The 22,596-nt window shown below is 39.7% G+C and overlaps 1 pseudogene; it reads right to left on the bottom strand.

The window, feature by feature from the left end:
• The window catches only part of LOC130035596 (contactin-associated protein-like 3), a 197,505-nt pseudogene that overhangs the window by 2,284 nt on the left and 172,625 nt on the right, over positions 1–22,596 (bottom strand).

Genomic DNA, 22,596 nt, shown 5'->3' with positions numbered 1-22,596 from the left:
AAGCTATTAACATTAAACTGCTAACTGAAAATGTCATATTGGTATAGAATGGATATTCAATCTATATCAAATCAAGATATAAAAAGGCTCTAGTCAATATACTTTTATGAGGCTTGATAGTAATCATAGGTTAATGACATAATACTATAAAATATGTTACTGCTTAACTACATGATTCAAAATATATATTATATACTTAGTTTCTTTAGTATGTTATCCTAAAATAGTATATGGTAATGTAATAATAGACTTCAATGTAAGTGGAATACAACAGACCCAAAGTTCGTTGGGTGAAGTTTGGGTAGACTATGTTTTAGGTAAACTCCATTTAAATGGAGATACTGCAGTGTTATTTAAAAAAAACAATAACAATTATAAGATTCCTTGATTATACACTTGTCACCATATACTAAAACATCTAGGATTTTATGTATATGATTGACTACTTTTCTTGTTTTGAGGATACAACCAATGGTGCTCAGGGCTTACTTTGACTCTGTGTTTAGGGATAACTATTGGCAGTGCTTGAGGGACCATTTGGGATGCCAAGGATCAAATTCAGGACAGCCATGAACAATGCAAACATCCTATCTGCTGTTCTGTCTCTCTGGCTGTGGTTGATCAGTTTTGTTTGTTTTGTGAGCTTAAATAGGATTCTAAAATAACCTTTCTTCATTCACTAGCTGGAAAGGATGAGATAATTGGCAAAATGCATCTGATTCCCTCCATTACCTTCCTATCAGCAACTCCAGTGTAATGTGCTTTTGACAAGTTTATTTGCCCATATACAATATTAGTAATCCTTTGTGTTCTTTGATTTACCAGGTTTGAAGATAGTTAAAGCTAATCCTTCTTTCCTGTAACATTTTATTTTCTATACCATTCTTCCCTTTCAATGAGAGAAAACAATAAAGTGCAAAATGTAGAAAAATCCACTCACTGATAACATCCCTTAAGCATTAAGTGGAATCTATTAGCAATTACACAAATACTTGGATTTCACAAGTAAATGATCTCAGTAGCCAAGACACTAGGGAACAATCCCTGACTCCACTGCACAGATGTGTGGCAGATAGCAAGAGGACCCAGGAATATTGATCTGGGTTGTTACATTCTCAAGAGCTTCCTTGATCTCATTCTTCATTCCGTCTGTCAAGATACAAGTAGGATTCCTCAGGGAAACAACACTGGTGAGACTTAATGTTTCATATCCAGCCAATGATATTTGGATAAAAGCAATGAAGTTCTAGGGACCATGTCTTTTGTTCTATCATACATTTGACTACTATCTGTGTTCTTCCTAGTAAGTGGGTACCAAATTTGAGGATATTGTGCAATTTTATCATCTTGGATTACTATTCTGAAGATACAAATCACATTGTCTTAAATTGGCTTTTACATTATAGTTGAGTCATTTCTTTACAAATAAACTAGAGGTTCAGAGAGATAATGCAGTAGGTAGGGCACTTGTCTGCACATAGCCAAACCAGATTTGAATCCCACAATTCCATATAGTCTCCTGAGTCCTGCCAAGAATGATCCCAGAGTTCGTAGCCAGGAATTCATCCTCAGCACTGCTGTGTGACCCCAAAAACCAAATGAACAAGTAAACAATGTTTCAAGGTTTAATTCAGATTTTAACATGAAAGGAATCCCTTTAAGTGTACATTATAAGTAAGATACTTTTTATTCTTAGAATTATGTAATTGGGATTCCATACTACACTCACTGCAAAAAATAAAAGATGTTGACATAGGAATCAAAACATGAACATTCCAGCATATATTTGCTAACACATTAAAAAAAAGTCTGAATACTATGCCAATTTTGGGGAAAATATTGGTGTCCAGAAGAAAGTAAGCAAAATGAGGAGATCCATTCTGAGCTGGTGTCCAGTCTGGCTAAACAGTGGGCACCCAGCCAGATGACCCAGCCTGGGCGCAATTTTCTTACTGTGGACAGCTATCAAATGGAGAACAATTTACTTCCTACTCACCAGATTTTATAAGGAACTAGCATTTCAGTAATGTCCTTAAAAGAGTGTATGTGTTCTTTGTATGGGAAGTAGGGAGAATTGAAGGAAAATTGAATATTTATTTTTCAGACCAGAGAAAAGTCTATTTCAAGAACATATTTATATATTTACATTGAGTTTTTACTTCTTCAAATATACATAACCTAATATAAAATGAATCCAGGACAATATATTTATATGTACTATATGTATGTGTGTGAGATATCAAACCCAGCTGAAAAGGAATTACAGGTGGGGCCAGTCCCACAATCCCAGTGATTCTTGCTGCATTGGTGAGGGCCAACCAGCTTTTTGCTTTCCGCCTGTGGCCACCAAACAACACCCTTGCGATCAGCAAAGAGTATAGAATGCAAGGCCATGCCTATGCCAGGAATAACCACTTGAGCTACATTCCTGGTCCTAGTTACGTATTTTCACACTTAAGAAAATTACTACTTGGGGCCTGAGTGATAGTACAGTGAGTAGGGTATTTGCCTTGCATTTGGCTTTCCTATGTTTGATCCTCAGCATCCCATTTGGTCCCCTGAATACTGCCAGAGTAATTTGTGAGTGGAGAGCCAGGAGTAATCCCTGAGCATCATCAGGTGTGACCCAAAAAAACAAAAAAGAAAGAAAATTGCTGCTCGCATAGTTTAGCTCTTTGTCTTGATATATACTTTAGTTATAATCTAATTTCAAAATGTTTTAGGTCAATAGACTGAGATGTGTAAGACTCTATGTCAAATCAAACAAATAAAAATAAATACCTCTTAAATAAATACATGCTGAGAAATATTTAAATATAAATGGCAACTTGCAAATGCAACCATGCTCCTTAGTTTAGTGTCTTTCAGCTATCCTTCATTAGGATCTTCAGGTGAAGGCAAGGCCGAGGGCCTCTGATACACCAGTGATGCAGAGAAGTGGTATTGCTCTATAGACAAACGACACACCCAACGAGTCTGAAAACATGAGATCCAAACTACAACAACCCGGCCTAACAATGTGCCTGGCAAGGAGGCCATCTGTAGGTAACCTGGGGACACTGGTGAGGGAAGGGGATTCTGGTGGGGGCATGGGGATAGGGCCATGCTGGAACCCTGCTTGTCTAAACATCAACTATGAATATCTTTGGAAATCGTGTCATTTTAACACAATCTTTAAAAAAGAAAGATTTCCTTCTTCTAGCATGTCCAGAGGAGCTGGGTTGCTACATAACATTCCTGCGTCAAACAAATCCTTATGGCCTGCTATGGTCCTTGCAGGATGGGACCCGTTCTTCCCAGCTAGGTACAGGGTTATTCGGACTTGGGGAACAACGGGAGGCGTGGTCATTCTAGGCCTCCTTACCTCCAATGACCGCGGAATCAGGTCTGTCCGCATTAACTAGGGGCTCTCCCTCATCTGTGGTTCCTGAACGACCTACAGCAGAAAAAGGGATAATGACCCAGGCGAGAGGGAAGGAGGGCTTCTGAGAGGGGGAACCCACATTTAAAACAGAAGCACTGCAAAGGATGCGGACAGCCACGCAGAGGAGGGAGGCGAGGCTACAGAGCGGTCAGAAAGGTGCGGAGGGACAGAGCCCGGGGACTACAGGCCGACCACCGTGGCGCATGCACCTGGGCGGAGGGTACGCACCTGCACCGCCGGCGAGCGGGGTGGCCTGGCGTGCAGGGGCGCCGGACCCCGAGCGCCCAGCACAGCCGGACACTGCGCTCACGTGGCCTCGGACCCTGACCCGGGCAGGGGCTGCGGGGCGTAGCGCCGCCTTCAGGGGAGCCGCTGGCCCGAAGCGCACCGCCGACAGGCAGCTGGTGAAGCCGCTTCTTCCCGCGCGGAGCGTGTCGGCGTCTGCTCCGGGGGCGTCTGCAAGAGGAGGAGCGGGAGACCTTAGGGAACAGGGCCTGGGACACGAGGACGCGCGGGCACGGAGGAGGGACAGCGTGCACCTGCACCGCGGGCATCAGGTCACCCCGCACCCTCTGCCCTTTCTCCTTGGGACCGGTGAGCAACCAGATTAAGGAGAGGCACTGCAGCTCCCGCCTGCAAGCTCAGGGACGCCAGAACGGTTCCTCTGCCACTTTTCCTTTGTTAGTTTTATTTTGTTTTGCTTGGGGTGTGGTGGAGGGCGTTCACAGCTAGCTGTGCTCGGCTCTTGGAGCCACATTCCACGGTGATCACCGCTTATTCCTGGCTCTGTGTTCAGGCATCCATCTTGGCAGAGCTGAAGAGTAATTTGGCATTGTGCTCAGGGATTACTCCTGGGAGTTCTCAGAGATTGCTCCTGACAGTGCTCAGCGCTTACTCCTGCTACTGCTTCAAGCTTACTCCTGGTTCTGGGCTCAGGGATCAGATGAGATCTCAGGATCAAACCTGATTGGCTGCATGCAAGCCAAGTGACTCACCTGCTACACTCCCTCTCTGGCCTTGCCACTTGGTTCTTTAAAAGTCATCATTCAAATAATTTGATCAGGACGTGTGGCCCATAATCTAGGTACTGGACAGTGAGCGTACTGTGTTTGGGGGTGACAGGACTATGGCTCCCATCCCCAGGAAAGCCAACAGGCCTGTGAACACAGAATTCAGGACTGTCCACATGGCCCAACCTCACAGTGCTTGGGCGACAGAACCTACTCTTCTCAAATCATCTGTCTTCATGGTGGATGCTGTGTTTTATTCCTGTCCCCCCAGAGCATTGATAGTTCTTGGCTTACTTATATACCATATATGTATGTCTGATGTACATCACAATACAATATATGCATGTCTGATATACACCATAAATACATTATATACATGTCTGACATACATCGTACATATAATATATACATTAGATTCACTGCAGAAACTTAGAGCCCCTAATCTTTGGGGGACAATTTTGCTATTGAAGTCTTTTCCCTTTTTCCTTTGATTTTACTTTCTTTTTGGTTTTGGGATGCTAGGGACTACCCTCAAGCCACTTTTAATGCAATGTGGGGAACTACCTCATATTAATAAGTGGTATGCAATAGCTGAAGCAAAAAATAAATAAAAGCACTAAAGTCTTCACTTTGTCTTCACTGTCACTGTCACTGTCCTCTAGTTGTTCTCATCGATTTGCTCGAGCCGGCCCAGTAATGTCTCCATTGTGAAACTTGTTGTTACTGGTTTTGGCATATCTAATACGTCACGGATAGCTTGCCAGGCTTGGCCATGTGGGCGAAATACTCTCAGTAGCTTGCCAGGCTCTCGAGAAGGGCAGAGGAATCAAAGCCGGCTCGTCCAGTCCAGCCGCTTGCAAGGCAAACACCCTACCGCTGTGCTATCGCTCCAGCACCTTTGTCTTAGCTGTCACTGTCACTGTCCTCCCATTGTTCATTGATTTGCTCGAGCGGGCCCAGTAATGTCTCCGTTTTGAGATTTGTTGTTACTGTGTTTGGCATATTGAATATGTCATGGTAGCTTGCCAGGTTTTGCCGTGCTGGCAAGATACTCTTGGTAGCTTGCCGGGCACTCTGAGAGGGGTAGAGGAATTGAATCTGGGTTTGCCAGGTTGGTCACGTGCAAGGCAAATGCCCTACCAGCTGAATTTAATTGAACATGATCATAATCAGAGGTGCCCTCATTGTCACTAAAGTAGGTCCAATGTACTGAATACTTTGCTGAAGGGTGGCAGAACCCCTAAACACAGCACTTTGCCATTAGGATTATGCTGAGGTAGAGGCATTGGAAGAACAGCTGATTCGCAAAGGTTATTCAGGCCTCCTTTTTCTTCTTGATACCAGAAGATGAAACTTCTATGTGGAAACTTTGCTCCCCAAACTAGCAAGAAAGGAACATTACCACCAGAGCTGGAGATTCAAGTTCAGAATGTCTGGAGAAGCAAACTGTGTCATACAAACTCTTATCTTCTTTACAATATATTTCAGCTACTCTTTTGTAATCACTACATTTTGTTCAACTTAATATACTAACAGGTGGGCCTATCTGCTTTGCCATCTTCATTTTCCTAACGAGGAATCTAGTACACATTATTTTTTTTAAATCAAGGTAATCTATCTTATATCAATTTAATTCTCATAACAAAGAAGGAAGGAGTAAAATATTGCATACTACAAACTCATGGATTGAATTTCTTAAATCATATTATAAATGTAACATTCATTCCTATTGAACTCATCTAATTATTTCATTCTTGTTCTTGAAAGGCAAATATTTGATATCCATATTTCTTCTGACTTGGAAAATTTCATTATGTTCTGTTGTTTGAAAAAAATACTCTAACTTTAAGACGCATTTAAGGCAAATGTGCTGAAAGTCAAATGGGCTTACACATTCTGTTCAGTGATAATTTTAATGTTGCAAGCATAAGTGCTGACCATGTAAAGCATCTCCAAAAACAACTAAAATTAGTGCAGGATAACGATCATATATCGCTACTATAATGATAAACATTGCTCTGAAATTGTTTTATTAAATTGATTATATTTAGATATATTTCAAACTAACATAAAATAATTTTGGTTCAAATCAACTAAATGATTATAAATTTTAATAATTCTTTAGCAATCTATTTTTAAAATTTTACATTCAGACAATACATATATTTCTTAAACAATGACATCTTTACTGTTATAAACTTGACAGACTACCAGGAAGAAGTAAATTTCAAAAATAATAGCAATACAGAAGTTTTGCAAGTCTAAAATACTAAAGAAGAGGAAGAAGAAAACCAATTAAAATCTTAGTCTCAAAAGAGAGTTTTAGGGAAAGTTTATTTTCCTGATCAAATATAGACATGAATACAAAAAATGCTGAGGTAACAGAGTGAATTACTTGTCTTAATAGTATTATAGCACTGTCCTCCCTTTGTTCATCAATTTGTTCAAGCAGGCACCAGTAACGCCTCCATTTTTAGACTTGTTGTTACTGTTTTTGGCATAACAGGAAGCTTGCCAGCTCTGCTGTGCGGACAGGATACTCTTGGTAGCTTGCTAGGCTCTCCAAGAGGGATGGAGGAATCGAACCAGGGTCAGTCATGTGCAAGGAAAATGCCCTACCCGCTGTGCTATTGCTCCAGCCCACTTGTCTTAATAAATAAGAATAATTTAGGGAAATTTACTTTTTAAAGACCACCAACCTATATCTCTGTAGGTAGTGCCGTTACTACAGGATGTTGGTTCTGCGACATATCGCATTATATTTTCCTCTATTTCAGGAATTTGTGTTTTAGACATATGAACATTTAAGGGTTCATGTACATGGATTTACGTCAGCACAAAAAGTACCCCTGAGCTGTGACCATGCTCATGCTTACATGCAGGTATGGCAGCAAGTCACATCAAAAAACTTAATGTTCACAGTTTCCATCTTGAAATCAACTTTGTGGTTCTTTCTTTTCTTGCAGGGCATACCCGATGGTGCTCAGGGCTTACTGCTGACTCTGTGCTCAGGGGTTACTCAGTCCTGGCAGTGTTCAGAGGACACTGAGAATTTAACTCAGGGGATTAATCTCAGGTTGGCCACATTAAACACAAGCATCTTATTATCTCTCTGGCACCTATGTTTATTTTTTGATTGGAGAAACTGTCTGCACTTTTTCTTAGAATACAAGATTAATATTTAATCTGAATCCTACTGTTCAAAATATAGTTTTAATCATTTTAGACAAAGTATATATTCAGTGCTTGAGTAACACTTCACTCTTCCTTCTCCAGAAGAATAATTATTTAATCATTGTCTCTTTCTTTCACAGATGAAAAATTGAATGATGATTACAAAAACATTATTTGTCACTGTAACTTTATTTTATCTTATTTTATTTGTTTTTTGGGTGACACCCGGCAATGCTCAGGGGTTACTCCTGGCTTTGCACTCAGTAATCACTCCTGGTGGTGCCGGGGGACCATATGGGATGCTGGGAATCGAACCCGGGTCGGCCGCGTGCAAGGCAAATGCCCTACCTGCTGTGCTATTGCTCCAGCCCCTGTCACTGTAACTTTTGTTCAGAAAATTTTGGAAATTTTTCTCTGTGATTTTTTTGAAATTTATCTGTGCTTTCAGAAATGTTTCAAGATTTGTCCCAGAAATGTGTCTTTTCTCATGAATTCATAAGTGGATTTATGTCTCTTAAATTTCTTAGCTCAAAAAAAAAATGGGCCTGTAAGTACATCGAATTATTGTCTTTCTTCTAGTTTTCTTCTTAGATCTTCTATTATGCATGTTAGGTTTCTATATTTATTTCCAAATGCCCTTTTATTGTCAAACCTAATTTTTCTGATCAAAGTTGTCATTCACCAGAACCAGATCCATACAAACTCAGCATCAGAATAAATAAAGTGTCATTAAAAAATATATTGAGTATCATCCATCTTTCCTACTACTTGCCTTCTGAAAATCATCACTAAGGATCCTTCCTTTCAACTCAATTTGTTTGACTGTTTAAAGTGAAAGAAAATAAAATTAAAGTGGTGGAGGGGAGATATTAGAATTATTCATGCATTTAAAAATATATACCTCAAGATGACAAAGGATTTGTTGTCACAATTGAATTCACCAAAACTTGAAAATACAGGCATATTAAGGAAAAAAAAACTAAATGGAGACTTTAAAACAAGGGCAAAAATAATGTGAAAAAATGTATAAAAGTAAAACACAATTTATGACAATGGCCAAAAAGAAGGTGAAAAAGTAAAATGTAAATGAAATATTTTAGGATTTTTATATAGTTTAGGATGCATTCAAAGTAGTAGTAGGTAATTGAAAGTAGCATTAAGTTATTCAAGGATGCATAGTTTATTCATAGGAGTAATTGAAAAAAATTGAGGCAAAAATATAATAATAAGGAAGTTAACTGCCCTAAACTGCCCATCAAACTACCCATCAACATAAAAATATAGACATTGAGATACATTTCATGCAATAAAAAAGCTGCAAAAGAATGAGTTACCATTACATGCACCAGCACAGATACAGGCTCAAAATACTTTTTAATGGAGTAAACTGAGTATAAAATGTTTAGATTTTGTCATACCCAGCTTTTCTCAGGGCTTATTCCTATAGCTCTGTGCTCAGGGATCACTCTGGGCAATGCTCAGGGGACCATATGTGGTGTGAGAGATTGAACTAGGGTTGGCCACATCTAACCCCAGTAAGAGGGTGACTCCTTACTCCTGTATTATCTTTCTGGCCTATAAACATAAATCTTGCCCTACTATTTTGGAGTTGATAAAACAGTAAATTTCCTTTATTTTAAATAAAAGACATAATTAGCAAATGACTACTTTGCAAACCTTCTCAGTTTATCTTTCCAACACTCAAATTTGAAGAGTCGGAAAGAAGTGAAATAGCATTCTTTACCCAGACATCTCTTCTTTTTGGGCGGGAGGGTGCGGGGAGAGTTCATGCCCAGCAGTCCTCAGAAGCTCAGGACATACTCCTGGCTCTGCACTCAGGGATCACTTCAGGTGAGTTTTGAGATGTCGGTGACCAAACCTGGATTGGCTGCATGCAAGATAAGTGCCCTATCTGCTGAAAATATATACCTCCAGCTAGAATATGGTCATCTCTACCTGAAGGAAAGATGAAGTCATGCAATCTGCTGCAACATGGATAAATCTGGAGAATATCTTACTGAGTGAAATGAGTCAGAGGAGAGGAGCAGACACAGAATAATCTCACTCATATGCAAGGAATTTGTTTATCCACCCTCTGCCCCATGCCCCAAAAGCTGTGCCTCCCTTATATTCGTGGCCTTAACGCTTATGCCCTCCAGTTTCTTTTCTTTTGTCATCAAATTTGGTTCCATAACTGATGTATTCATACATTAGAATAAAAATCCAATGTTTTCATGGATTTGCCCATTCTGGATGGGCTGGAGCCATAGCACAGCGGGAAGGGCGTTTGCCTTGCACATGGCTGACCAGGGTTCGATTCTTCCACCCCTCTTGGAGAGTCTGGCCTGCTACCGAGATTATCTTGCCAGCATGGTAAAGGTAAAGGTAAAGGCCCTCCCGTTGATCGTCGATTTGCTCGAGTGGGCCCAGTAACGTCTCCATTGGAGACTTTGTTGTTACTGTGTCTGGCATATCGAATACTCTCGGTAGCTTGCCAGGCTCTCCGAGAGGGACGGAGGAATCGAACTCGGGTCGGCCATGTTGGCCACTTGGAAGGCAAACGCCCTACCCGCTGTGCTATCTGAGTCCATATGAGCAAATGGATGAACGATGGGAGGACAGTGCAGTGCAGTGCAGTGCTACCCTCTCTAAATATTAGGCACCAAAAAACAAAACCCTCAAAAAAAGAGAAAATCTACAACAGATATTTTCAGCTATATTAAATCTTCAGAGAAATGTTTCTAGGATTTTATTTTATCTATTTGACTAAATTTACTTAGCATCAGTCTACAGCATCTCAGAACTTAAGGGATACAGCCTCAATCATGGAGTATGATTCTGTGGTGAGTGGGTTGGTAGGAATTTTCTTCTGGTTCTAGTTTGTTCAGTGCTTTTTGTCAAGAAAGCTTATTGCTTTTTTAAAAATAAGGTATGTTACACTGATTTGTCTCTGTTGCACGCACCAACTTTAAATTCCTGGGATAAATCCTATTTGGTCACAGCACACAATTTGTTTTATGTTACTGAATTTAATTTACTAATATCTTGTTGAGACTTTTACATCTATATTTTTTCCTGAAATTTCTGAGTTCTGCATCTTACCACTCTACAATTTTCCTTTTGGAAATTTCCCTCTGACTTCTGAGACAAAGCATAACAAAGATGAACATATGCCACAAGAAGTCAATGAAGTTTTTAATATCAACTCTCTTCACACAGATTTTAGGAACTGATTTTCATAAATTACTTATTAATATATTTCACATCTAGAGAATTTAAATTGTATATGAAAATAATGTATCCATGCAGAAAATTGACCCCATAAGATTTAGTCACATGACTATCCTGATTTGAAATACAGTGAACTTTGAACAACATGGGCACTGCACATGTCAATTTTGTACAGACTATTGTGGAAATAGGTGAAAGTTTACAGTATTAAAAATACAGTAGATTACTCAGAATGTATTTTACCTTTATTATAAATCTCTTATCGAATAAGAAATTCGATATGCCAAAACCAGTAATTACAATGGGTCTCATTCCCCTGACATTGAAGGAGTCACCAATATGGCAGCGTTGAGAAGGATGAGGAAGGAGAGGCTGATAAAATCTCTAGGTCAAACTAGGCTGCCAAAACAAAAAAGACGAAAATGAATGTACATTCAATGCACACACGCTGGCATCAGATGCATCCATTGAGGACCTGATGGTACAAGCACAAAAGATCAAGTATGACATCATTGGTCTGACTGAGACAAGAAGACATCGATCACATCACGCTGTTTTCGACACTGGAGAAGAACTGTTCCTCAGAACATGCGACAAAAGAGGCATCGGAGGCGTCAGTGTCCTTGTAAACATGAACTTGGCCATGAGCATTGATTCATTCAAATGCCTAACAACCCAAATCAGATGATTACAGTTGAATAGATGTGGCTCACTGCTGGCAGTTTTTATCTTCATTGTCTATGCACCAACATCCGATTATGATGAAGGAGAAATTGAGAAGTTCTACATGGAGCTGGAGAATTTCTATAAAGAAGACCACACCTTCTACAAGATCATTGTCGTGATTTTAATGGCAAGATAAGATCGAGAAGATCAGCCGAAGAACTCCACATCAAGACCCATGGCCTAGAATGGAATGCACAGGGAGAGTGACTGTCTGAGTTCATCATGTCGACCAAGACCATCCATGGTAACTCAGAGTTCCAGAAGGCCGAATCTAAACTTTAAAGTTTAAGAAGAGAACTCCCAAAAAGACCACCAACTGGGAGTCTCCTGGTGGATGGTTCTAAAACGAAATTGACCACATCATATTCAATCAACGGTCTTGTCTGACCGATGTCACTGTTGTCCCAAAATTACAAAGGGGATCAAGCCACCATCTCCTTTGTGCAAAATTCTGCTTCACGGAGTGGGGAGAAAGGGCTACAAAGTTTAAGAAGAGAATTCCAGAAAGACCACGAACTGGGAGCTCTTTGGCACTATTGGGGCAACATGGGAAGATACCACCTTTGACAACATTGACAAAGAATACGATCGACTGGTTCAGCATCTCCATGATTGATCAAGGAGCACCCAGACAGAGATAGCTAGAAAAAGATGCCTGTCTTCAAAAACTCTCAAGCTCATTTGCCACCATGGCTTGACACAAGCCTCAGGTAACCGCAAGCGAATGTCTGAGCTCGCAAAGCAGTGTAGAGAAGCGATAAAGGAAAACCTCAAAGAGAGGAACAGCAGTGCTGCCTCATGCGGCAGAAGATAGGAAAAGCATTCACAACGTCCGACTGTACTTCGCCAACTACTAGACCAAGATGACTGCCCTCCGACGTCCTGATGGATCTATCACATCTTCCAAAAGGGCAATGGAGAAGATCATCTATGACTTCTACTCGGATCTCTTCGATAGCCACATCCATCTGCACACATAACAAATTCCACAGGATGGATATGTTGTTCCCAAGGTTTTCCCGAAGCAAACAGCACCTGGCCCAGACAATGTCAGACCCGAACACCTGAAGAACCTGCAGTCAGTACTCATCGATACACTGGCTCGGCTTTTCACATGCTACCTGTCTGAATGCAAGGTTCTATCCCAATGGAAAACCAGCAGGTCTGTTTTACTATACAAGAAGGGAGACATCCATGACATTGGCAACTATCGCCTGATCTGCCTGTTGTCTGTGGTCTGCAATCTGTTCACTCGAGTCATCCTGAATAGGATTGGCAGAACACTAGATGAAGGACAACTATGCGAGCAAGCCAGGTTCCACAAAGGATTCAGCACGATTGACCATATTCACATGATAACCAAGCCCATTGAGGTCTTTCAGGAGTTCAAATGCCACTCTGTCTAACGTTCATTGATTTAAAGAAGGCCTTTGATTTTGTTGAGACTGAAGTGGTCGTCGAAGCCCTAGGTAAACAGGGAATTCAAACTCACTCAATACATCATGATCCTCCATGAGATGTATTATGGATTCACTACTAAGATCTCTCCATTCTACAAGAAAGTGATCATCCATGTCAAGAGAGGGGTTCGGCAGGGTGATACCATTTTACTGAAACTCTTTAGTGCCACCCTCGAGAACATCATGCAATGACTGGAATGGGAAGGAATGGCAGTGAAGATAGACAGTAAGCAACTACACTATCTCCGCTTCGATGATGACATCATTCTAATAACATCAAACATTAGCCAAGCAGCACAAATGCTGGTCAACTTCGACTGTGAATGTGGAAAGGTTGGAATACAGCTGAATCTCATAAGACAATGTTTATGAGAAATGGACTCGTTCCTGACGTTCCATTCGCTCTCAAGAGAATGAACATCTCTGAATGCAACAGTTATGTGTACCTAGGTCGAGAACTCAACATGATGAATGACCTGGCAACTGAGTTGCACAAAGGAAGAGAGTGGCTTTGAACGCCTTCAGAGCATTTAAGAAATAGCTAAGAGGATGAAGAACCTCTGGCTCCATGCACATCTCTTGGTTCCACTGTTCTTCCTGCATTAACATACACCTCAGATACCTGGTCCCTACAAAAACAGGATGAGAATGCTATGCATGTCTCCCAAAGAGGAATCAAAAGAGCTATGCATGGAGTATCATGTTTCATTCAAATGACAGAAAAAATCCAATGTTCTGACCTCCATGGACAATCAAGATTCAGGGATGCTGTCTTGTTTGCCAAGGCATCGAAAATCAGGTGGGCTGGATACGTAATGAAATTTGGAGATGACTGCTGGACTAGAGGCATTATCGAATAGATTCCACGGGATGTCAAAAGACGGTGTGGCCACCTATCTACAAGATGGTCAGACTTCTTCGTCAAAATCCTGAACAATTGCTTTGAGGCTCTTCGTGTTCCTGGAATGAGCAGATACCATTGGGCTACACTAGCACATGACAGAGACAAATGGAGACGTTACTGGTACCCGCTCAAGCAAATCCATGATTAACAGGAAATCAAGTGATCAAGTGATGAATTTCTTAATAGCATTTTACACAGCGGGTAGGGCGTTTGCCTTACAAGCGGCCAACATGGCCGACCGGAGTTCGATTCCTCCGCCCCTCTCGGAGAGCCCGGCAAGCTACCAACAGTATTCGAAATGCCAGACACACTAACAACAAAGTCTCCAATGGAGACGTTACTGGGCCCGCTCGAGGAAATCGACGATCAACGGGAGGGCCTTTACCTTTACCTTATCCTTTTAAAAGAATACAATATGTATATAATCATGGTCGTCCCATTGTTCATCGATTTGCTCGAGTGGGCCCAGTATTGTCTCCATCGTGAGACTTCTTGTTACTCTGTTTGGCATATCGAATACATCACGGGGAGCTTGCCAGGCTTTGCCATGCAGGCGAGATACTCTCGGTAGCTTGCCGGGCTCTCCGAGAGGGGTGGAGGAATCAAACTCAGGTCGGCCATGTTGGCTGCGTGCAAGGCAAACGCCCTACCGCTGTGCTATCACTCCAGTCCACGTATATAATAAAACATACAAAATATTTTCGCTGACTGTGTATATTATTGTCATGGTTTATGGCCCATACCACGTCTAGAACAGCATTTTGGTGTTAATAAAAATTATACTCAAGTATTCAAATGCAGGGTATAACATTCCTTCTGAACTCTGCCTTATGTAAGTGTCAACTATATAAACATCTCATTGCATTCCTTTCCAGTGTTGGAATGGAAGTGGGGAGAAAGGGACCCTATACACTGCTGGTGGGAATGCTTACTGGTTCAGCCATTTCAGAAAACAGTATGGATGATTCTCAAAAAATTAGAAATTGAGCTCTGATTTGAGCCAGCAATATTACCCCTGGGAATATATCCTGGAGAGGCAAAAAAGTATAGTCGAAATGACATCTACACTCGAATGTTCATTGCAGCACTGTTTACAATAGCCAGAATCTGGAAAAAACCCGAGTACCCAAGAACAGATGACTAGTTAAAGAAACTTTGGTATATCTACACAATGGAATACTATGTAGCTGTTAGGAAAGATCAAATCATGACCTTTGCCTATAAGTGGATCAACATGGAAAGTATCATGCTAAGTGGAATGAGTCAAAATGAGAGAGACAGACATAGATTGCATTCATCTGTGGAATACAAAGTAACAGAATGGAAGACTAGCACTCAAGAATAGTAGAGATAAGTACCAGGAGCTTTGCTCCATGGCTTGGAAGTTGGCCTCACATGCTGGAGGTAAAGGCAGCTCAGATAGAGAATGGAACACGAGGTAAAGTGTGGTTGGAGGACCCACTTGGAATGGGAGATGTGCGCTGAAAGTAGACTATAGATCAAACGTGATGGCCACTCAATACCTCTATTGTAAACCACAATACTGAAAGAAGTGAGAGAACAAAAGGGAATGCTCTGCCACAGATTCCGTGTGGGGTGGGCGGAATCGCATGGGGTGTGTGTGGGAAGGCTACTGGGATCATCGGTGGTGAAGAATGGGCACTGGTGGATGGATGCGTACTCAAGCATTGTATAAGTGAAACACAAGCACGAAAATTTGTAATTCTGTAACTGTACCTCATGGTGATTCATCAATAAAAAAAATTTTTTTTAAATGTTTGGAAGAATTCGCTAGTGAATCCATCCATCAATTCTTTCCTTCTGCCTGGTTTGGGGTACTTTTGATGGTCCTTTTCTAAAATCTTAAGCTATGAAGTCAAGTTATTTATGTGGGTCCTATCTTCCTTCCTAAGAAACTCTTGCAGCACTGTAAATTTTCCCCTTAATACAACTTTAGTTTTGTCCCCTAATTCTGGTAAGTCGTGTCTTCATTCTCATTTGTTTCCAGGTATCTTTTGATTTATTACTTGATTTCCTTCCTGACCCACTTGTTGTTCAAAATTGAGTTGTTTAATTTCCAGGTGTTTGATTTGGTTCTCTGCATTTTTATGTGATTAACTTCTCTCTTCAATGCGTCGCGATCTAAAAAGATAGTTGATACAATTTCTATATTCCTGATTCTATTGAGGTATTTTTTGTGACCCAGCCCGTGGTCTATTTTGGAGAATGTTCCGTGTGCACTGGAAAGAAATGTGTATTCTCTCTCTTTGGGATGTAAAGCCCTGTATAGATCTACCAGCCCTCTCTCTTCTATTTCTTCCCCCAAAGTCAGTGTTTCCTTGCTGAGTTTTAATCTTCTTCAACTATCTAGAGGTGATAAGATGGTGTTGAAGTCTCCAACTACTATTGTGTTGCTAGTAATGTCCTTAATAAAATCCTTTAGCAGTTGTTTTACGTATTTAGCTGGTCCCTCATTAGGTGCATGTACATTTAGGAGTGTGATTTCTTCCTGCTGTACATATCTACTGATTATTAAAAAATGGTCTTCTCTGTCCCTTCTAATCTTTTTCACCTGAAATCAATGTTGTAAGATATTAGGATAGCCACCCTGGCTTTTCTGAGGGAGTTGTTTGCTTGCAGGATTGTTTTCCATGCTTTGAAGTAGAGACTGTGTTTGCTCTGACTGTTCCAATGTGCTTCTTGTAGGCAGAAAAATGTTGGATTCAGTTTCTGAATCCATTTTGCCATCTGTGTCTCTTAATTGGTGCATGTACACCATTGGCATTGAGAGATATATTGGTATAGGGCCTTGAGCCATCTTCCTGTCGATGTTGTGTTTGTAGGATTTTTTTTTCTTGCCCTTTTAGTCCTTGTTTTAAGTTTGGTTTTGAATCTATAAAGTTCCTGAGCTGTTGTTTATCGATGAAATAGTGTATAGTTCCTTCAAGTTTGAGTGAAAGTTTAGCTGGATAAATTATTCTTGGTGAGGTGTTAATTTCATTGATTTTCTACACTACATCCCACCATTATCTTTGGGCTTGAAGGGTTTCCTCTGATAGGAGTTCTGTAAATCTAAGGGGTGATTCTTTGTATGTGATTTCCTTCTTTGACCTTGCTGCTTGCATTATTGTGTGTCTACCCATGGCATCCATCATTCTGACTATGATATGCCTTTTTATTAGGTCTCTTTTGACTGGCACACTTCTGCCTCTTTGGATCTGAATGCCTGCATTCTCCAGCTCTGGGAACTTCTCAGTGATGATATCTTTAACTGTGGCTTTTTCATTGGGTTTGCCTCCCTGTCCTTCTCGTACTCCAACGATTCTCGTGTTGTTCCACTTGATTTCATTCTCTAGGACTCTGATTCATCCTAAAGCTATTTTGAGGTCTTTTCCCATTGTTTGTTATTGCCTATAAGCTTTCTTCTGCTCATCTTCAAGCTTACTTATTCTGTCTTCAGCTGTAGTCATTCTACTGTTGAGGGCACCCACTGAGTTTTTTATTTCACCTACCGATGCTTTTATTTGTGACATTTCTATTTGCAGCTTTTTTACTTCTGTGCTCATTTCTTCCTGAGTTTTATTGGCTGTCCATTCCATTATTCGTTTCATGTCCTCCTTTAACTTGCTGAATGTATGTTCCACCTTTTCTTTGAGTTCATTGAACATCTTCAACATTTCATCTCTGAATTCTTTTTCGGAGACATCCTATTTGTGGGTAATTCCTGTTGAGCACTCTGGACTCTTCTTCATCCTCTCCCCGTGGTGGGGATTGTTTCTTCAAGTTGTTGTGGTGGTATGGAGGTGGGACCTTCCTGTTCACTATCAGTATTCTTCTCTTGCTTTGAGAAAGGATTCCGGATGAGCTTGGTTGATGGAGGTGGCTGTTTCAGTATACTTTGATTGGACTAGGCCAGTGGTCTATAGCCTAATATGTTTGGGATAGGCAGGATGTCCACTTTAGAATACGGAAATGGAGGTTTAGCTGTGAGTCCAATGTGCTGGGAAAGGGGGAAATAAGCTGCCTCTCGGAGGCTACACAAACCATGCTGCCATACCTGTGGGTGGGAGGGGCCGCTTATGTCCCTTCTGCTGTCATCTAATAATACCCTCTGAGGTGCTCCTGAAGTTTCTGGGCGCCATCTTTTGGCGGTGCTCCGCATTTGCCTCTGCTGGGGCTGGGGTCTTGCAAGGCCCTGAGGTTGGGTCTGGGCCCATGGTTTGTATTTAAATTAGGATTAAGGTGATATTATATAGTACCTTGAAAAAGAACCTAATTAATCATCACTAATAAAACTGATAAAAAATAGGGAAAAAGTTAGTACATTGATTTGACAATAATGCTGAATTATCTTTTTCCAAAGGAAAGTCATAGTACATAACAATAGTAAATTGGTCATATAAAGACAAAAGATAAAATTGTTATTTTTAGCAAATGGATAGCTTAATGTATGAAAACAGCTTACAAGAAAAAAGTACTAGTTGACATGAAAAAATTTGCAATAACTTGCTTTGAGAAATTGATGCATTTTTTTCCAAGACTGATGGTGTATTTTACTATAATTTAATAAGGTAAAGGTAAAGGCCCTCCCGTTGATCATCGATTTGCTCGAGCGGGCCCAGTAACGTCTCCATTGGAGACTTTGTTGTTACTGTGTTTGGCATATCGAATACTCTCGTATTCGATAACCGAATACTCTCGGTAGCTTGCCGGACTCTCCGAGAGGGGCGGAGGAATTGAACTTGGGTAGGCCATGTTGGCCGCTTGTAAGGCGAATGCCCTACCCGCTGTGGTATTGCTCCAGAAGTTTTCTTTATGCACTCTAATTATGAACAAAAGAACTATAGCCTTCTTGTAGTTACTTATATAAAAGTAGCAACAAAATTAGATTAAAAACCACCCTTACATAAAGTCATCTAAAACATGAAATATTTTATGAACTTTTGATCAAGATGCATGCCCCTAGACACAGGTGAAATTGGAATATGTATAATTTTATTAGAATATGTATAATATAATTATTGTATAATTGCTACAGGCTATAACTTTTACTTAAATTTCAACTTTAACTTCTAACTGAGAAAGACAGTTCTTAACATATTACTCTTGAACCATGTCAATAATATTTTAAATTCTCTGCCAATAACTTCTATATTTAAACTTGTAGGAAAAGTCAAATGTATATAATGAACTTTGTCATTTTACCTTTTAATTAAAATGATCTCCTTCAAAAATGTGGCTAAATCACTTTTCATAGTTAACCACATACTTCTTTATTGTCTTGAAAAAATTTTTTTCAATTTTACACTTAGTAATAGCAATTTTCTACCTTGAATCATGGAAACTTCTGAACATGCCTCCTTTCTCCTCACAGACAGTGGAGTCACTGATGATAGGAAATTGTGTCTTTGTTTATTTTGTTCATTGAACATGCCTGTCGTGATGACTTGGGGGAAAGTTCATCTAGACATTTCTTCTGGCATTGAGAAAGAAATCAGCTCCCGGGGGTAGACTAAACCAAAACTCCACTCAGAAACTGCATATTTTCTAAGTGTGGCTCTGGGTGGTCTCATGGATTACTGGAAATAATCTATTACTAAGTCTTCTCAAATATAACTAGCATTAGGGCACCCAAAGAGCTCAATGATAAATTTTAAAAAAGGAAGTCTTCTCATAAAAATGTTCTCATCTACTTGGATAAAATTTCCTCCACTTGGATGTTAAAAGCTCCATTTAAACAGTTATAGTAAATTTACTTCTTATAATATGTTCAGCAACGTCATTTTGTTGAGCACAGTCTTTAGGGAGGAAGGTCCATTCCACTGTTCTCTAAGGTAAATGTGGTCTTTGATTTTTATCTTTGTCCTTTTAAGAATTTTATTATATCTATATGTATTGCTATTGTTATCATTACTGAATGCTAGGCGATCAGTTTATTTCTTTCAGTGGTTTTCCAGTTCTTTGTCATTTCTTATACTGTGTGTTTCAGATAGAAGTACAAAATTCAATTACATCATAAAAAATAGGGAATACAGATGACCAAGAAATTTAGTCAAAGTCATATATTGGGACCCAGATGCTCAATTCTACAACTGCACTTCTGTAGCTGCAAGTGTCTCCTATTCCAAATGGGAAATAGTTGCTCCCATCTTCATTCCTGAGCAAACTGATCCATCAGTGTTTCCACAAAAGAGGAATGGAACTAGAACAGTGACCTCAAACAGGAGCCTAAATGTTAGCTGCCTTTCAGTCAAAGAATCAAGAAAGTCTTTATCCACCTTTAAGGCACCTTTATAATACAGAACCCCCACTAGAGCAAGTCAAGAAGTCACGAATCTCCCAAACAAGTTTAATCTGTTTAAACTGGGACTAAATACCTAAACTAGCTCAATCAAGAGGTAAAGTACACTCCTGATTTAGTTTAATCTGGATCTTCAACAGTTGCAACTAGAGATTTCACTTAAGCTGCATCACCACTTGTGCCTTGTCACCTTCACAAGAGCCCTGGCAAAGAACTAGAATTTGTAATATTTCCTTTGTCCATAAAATAAGAAATCATAATATTTGTCCATTGTCTGACCAAAAGTCATGATAGAATTTACAGATACTGTGTATTTTTATTATCCATTCATGGGCTTTTCCTAATCTCAAGTTTTAACTAATGCACATGTATACAACTGGGATGTCCAGACCAGGAGTAGCAACAAGGTATAGTAACATTACTCTTAACAGTAAACAGAGATATTATTCATAACAGTATAAGTCATAGTGCCTAAATAATCGTTTTAAAATTGGGGTAAAATAAATGACCTAAAGAAACAGTGTATCATTGACTGAAAAGATAATGCAGACTCTTTTGAACTATTGATCACAAAATATGAAGTATAGCAGAAGTAATAAACAGCCACAAAAGGGGTTTCCCCAATAACACTTAAATCTCAATAAAATTAATATCTTATATATGATCCAGAAAGATAAACTATGCCTTTCAAAGCTTATTTTAAACTAATTCTTGCTGAAAAGGTAAAATTTAAATGTGTAATGAGTTTTATATCTAGAGGTGAAGAGACAGTATAGTGGGTGGGGCATTTTCCTCGCATGCAGGCAGCTTGGGTCTCATTGCTGGGCCACCTATTGTCCTTTGACGCCTCCCAGGAGAAATCCTTGAGGCCAGAGTGAGGAGTTAGTCTGAGCACAACTGGGTGGGTCCAAAAACCAAAGGGAAAAAATCATCTTCAAATAAAAGAGTATCATGAATCTGAAGAGAGTGAATAGTGGTCATGAAGGTATTTTGTAGAATATCACATCTGTAATTTGCTCCTCCCGTTTTTCATCAATTTGCTTGAGCGAGCACCAGTAACATCTCCATTGTGAGACTTGTTGTTACTGATTTTGGCATATTTAATACGTCACCGGTAGCTTGCCAGGTTTTGCCGTGCAAAAATTGTTTTAATATATGGGGAAATACATGAATGAATATGAGTTAAGCGTAGGATGCAAAACTTGGAGTAGTCAATCAAAAAAATTCTTATTAAAAACAGGGGAGGGGACCGGAGCCATGGTACAGCACTACCTGTGACAATAAAGGCACCTCTCCTCTTCACCCCCTTCCCAGGCAAAACAGGAACCAATACAGTCCAAAGCATACTTATTGGCTAAAGTAAAAATCATCCTTTCTAAAGTGTAAAAATCTAGCTTTATCAATAAGTCATTTATTGATGCCTGATTTTTGTCAGTGTGAGCTTGGTTTATACAGTAGAAACCAAGAAGTTTAGTGTTTCCTAATTGCTAGACAAAAACAACCAACCTTCATTCTGCTTGATTATCAAGCAAAGGCTGTGTGTGGAAAGGTCAGAAGCACTTATTCTTGATTACTTGTCCCCGAGACAAGGTCACAGCTTCTGAGAATTTTTCACTCCCTGGGATATCACAAATATGAGAAGGGATTCCTTTCAACATGGCAAACACCTTCTGGGTCTTTATCCTAACACTTCAGAACCTCATCACAAAGTGACAGCTTTCTGACACTTACCGAAAATTGTCCCCAGTGTCAGGAATTTGACTGCATTGAATTCGGTCCCCGAGGACAGGATGACATGTGTCCTTGTAGTCTGGTTAACCTATTAGACATCCACCAGCATTGTCCATTCAAAATGGTGAACAATTTTGATAATAAAAATGAGACAAAAATCATTTAAAAAATCAAATCATATGTTAATGATATTAGAAAGTTCAAGGGAGAAAGCTGTTTTATAGAAAATTTTCATAATATATCAAATTCTACTCCACCCTTTCCCTTAATTTTTTCCCCAGGTTAAGTACCTACCATAGATATATAATCAACAAAGAAATGTAATGAAATATCTCAAATCTTAAAATTTTTATTATTTTCAAAAGGAAATTTCAAAAAGGAGATAGTATCCACTGTACTATCTCTCTAGTCTAGATATAAAATTCATTATACATTTAAATTTTACCTTGTTACCAAGAATTAAATTGAAATAAGCTTTGAAAGACACTGCTTATCTATTTTGATCATATGAAGACCATTTATTTTATTGAGATTTAAGTGTTATGGGGGAACCTTTTGTGGCTATTTATCACCTTTACTATGATACTTCATGTTTTGTTCTCAATGGCCCAAAATAATCTGTATTTTAACATGTA

This window comes from Sorex fumeus, unplaced genomic scaffold, assembly GCF_029834395.1.
Source record: "Sorex fumeus unplaced genomic scaffold, SorFum_2.1 ptg000063l, whole genome shotgun sequence".
NCBI classification, from domain to species: domain Eukaryota; kingdom Metazoa; phylum Chordata; class Mammalia; order Eulipotyphla; family Soricidae; genus Sorex; species Sorex fumeus.
The sequence above is the reverse complement of the archived record's forward strand: the minus strand, read 5'-3'. Positions and strand labels throughout refer to the sequence as shown.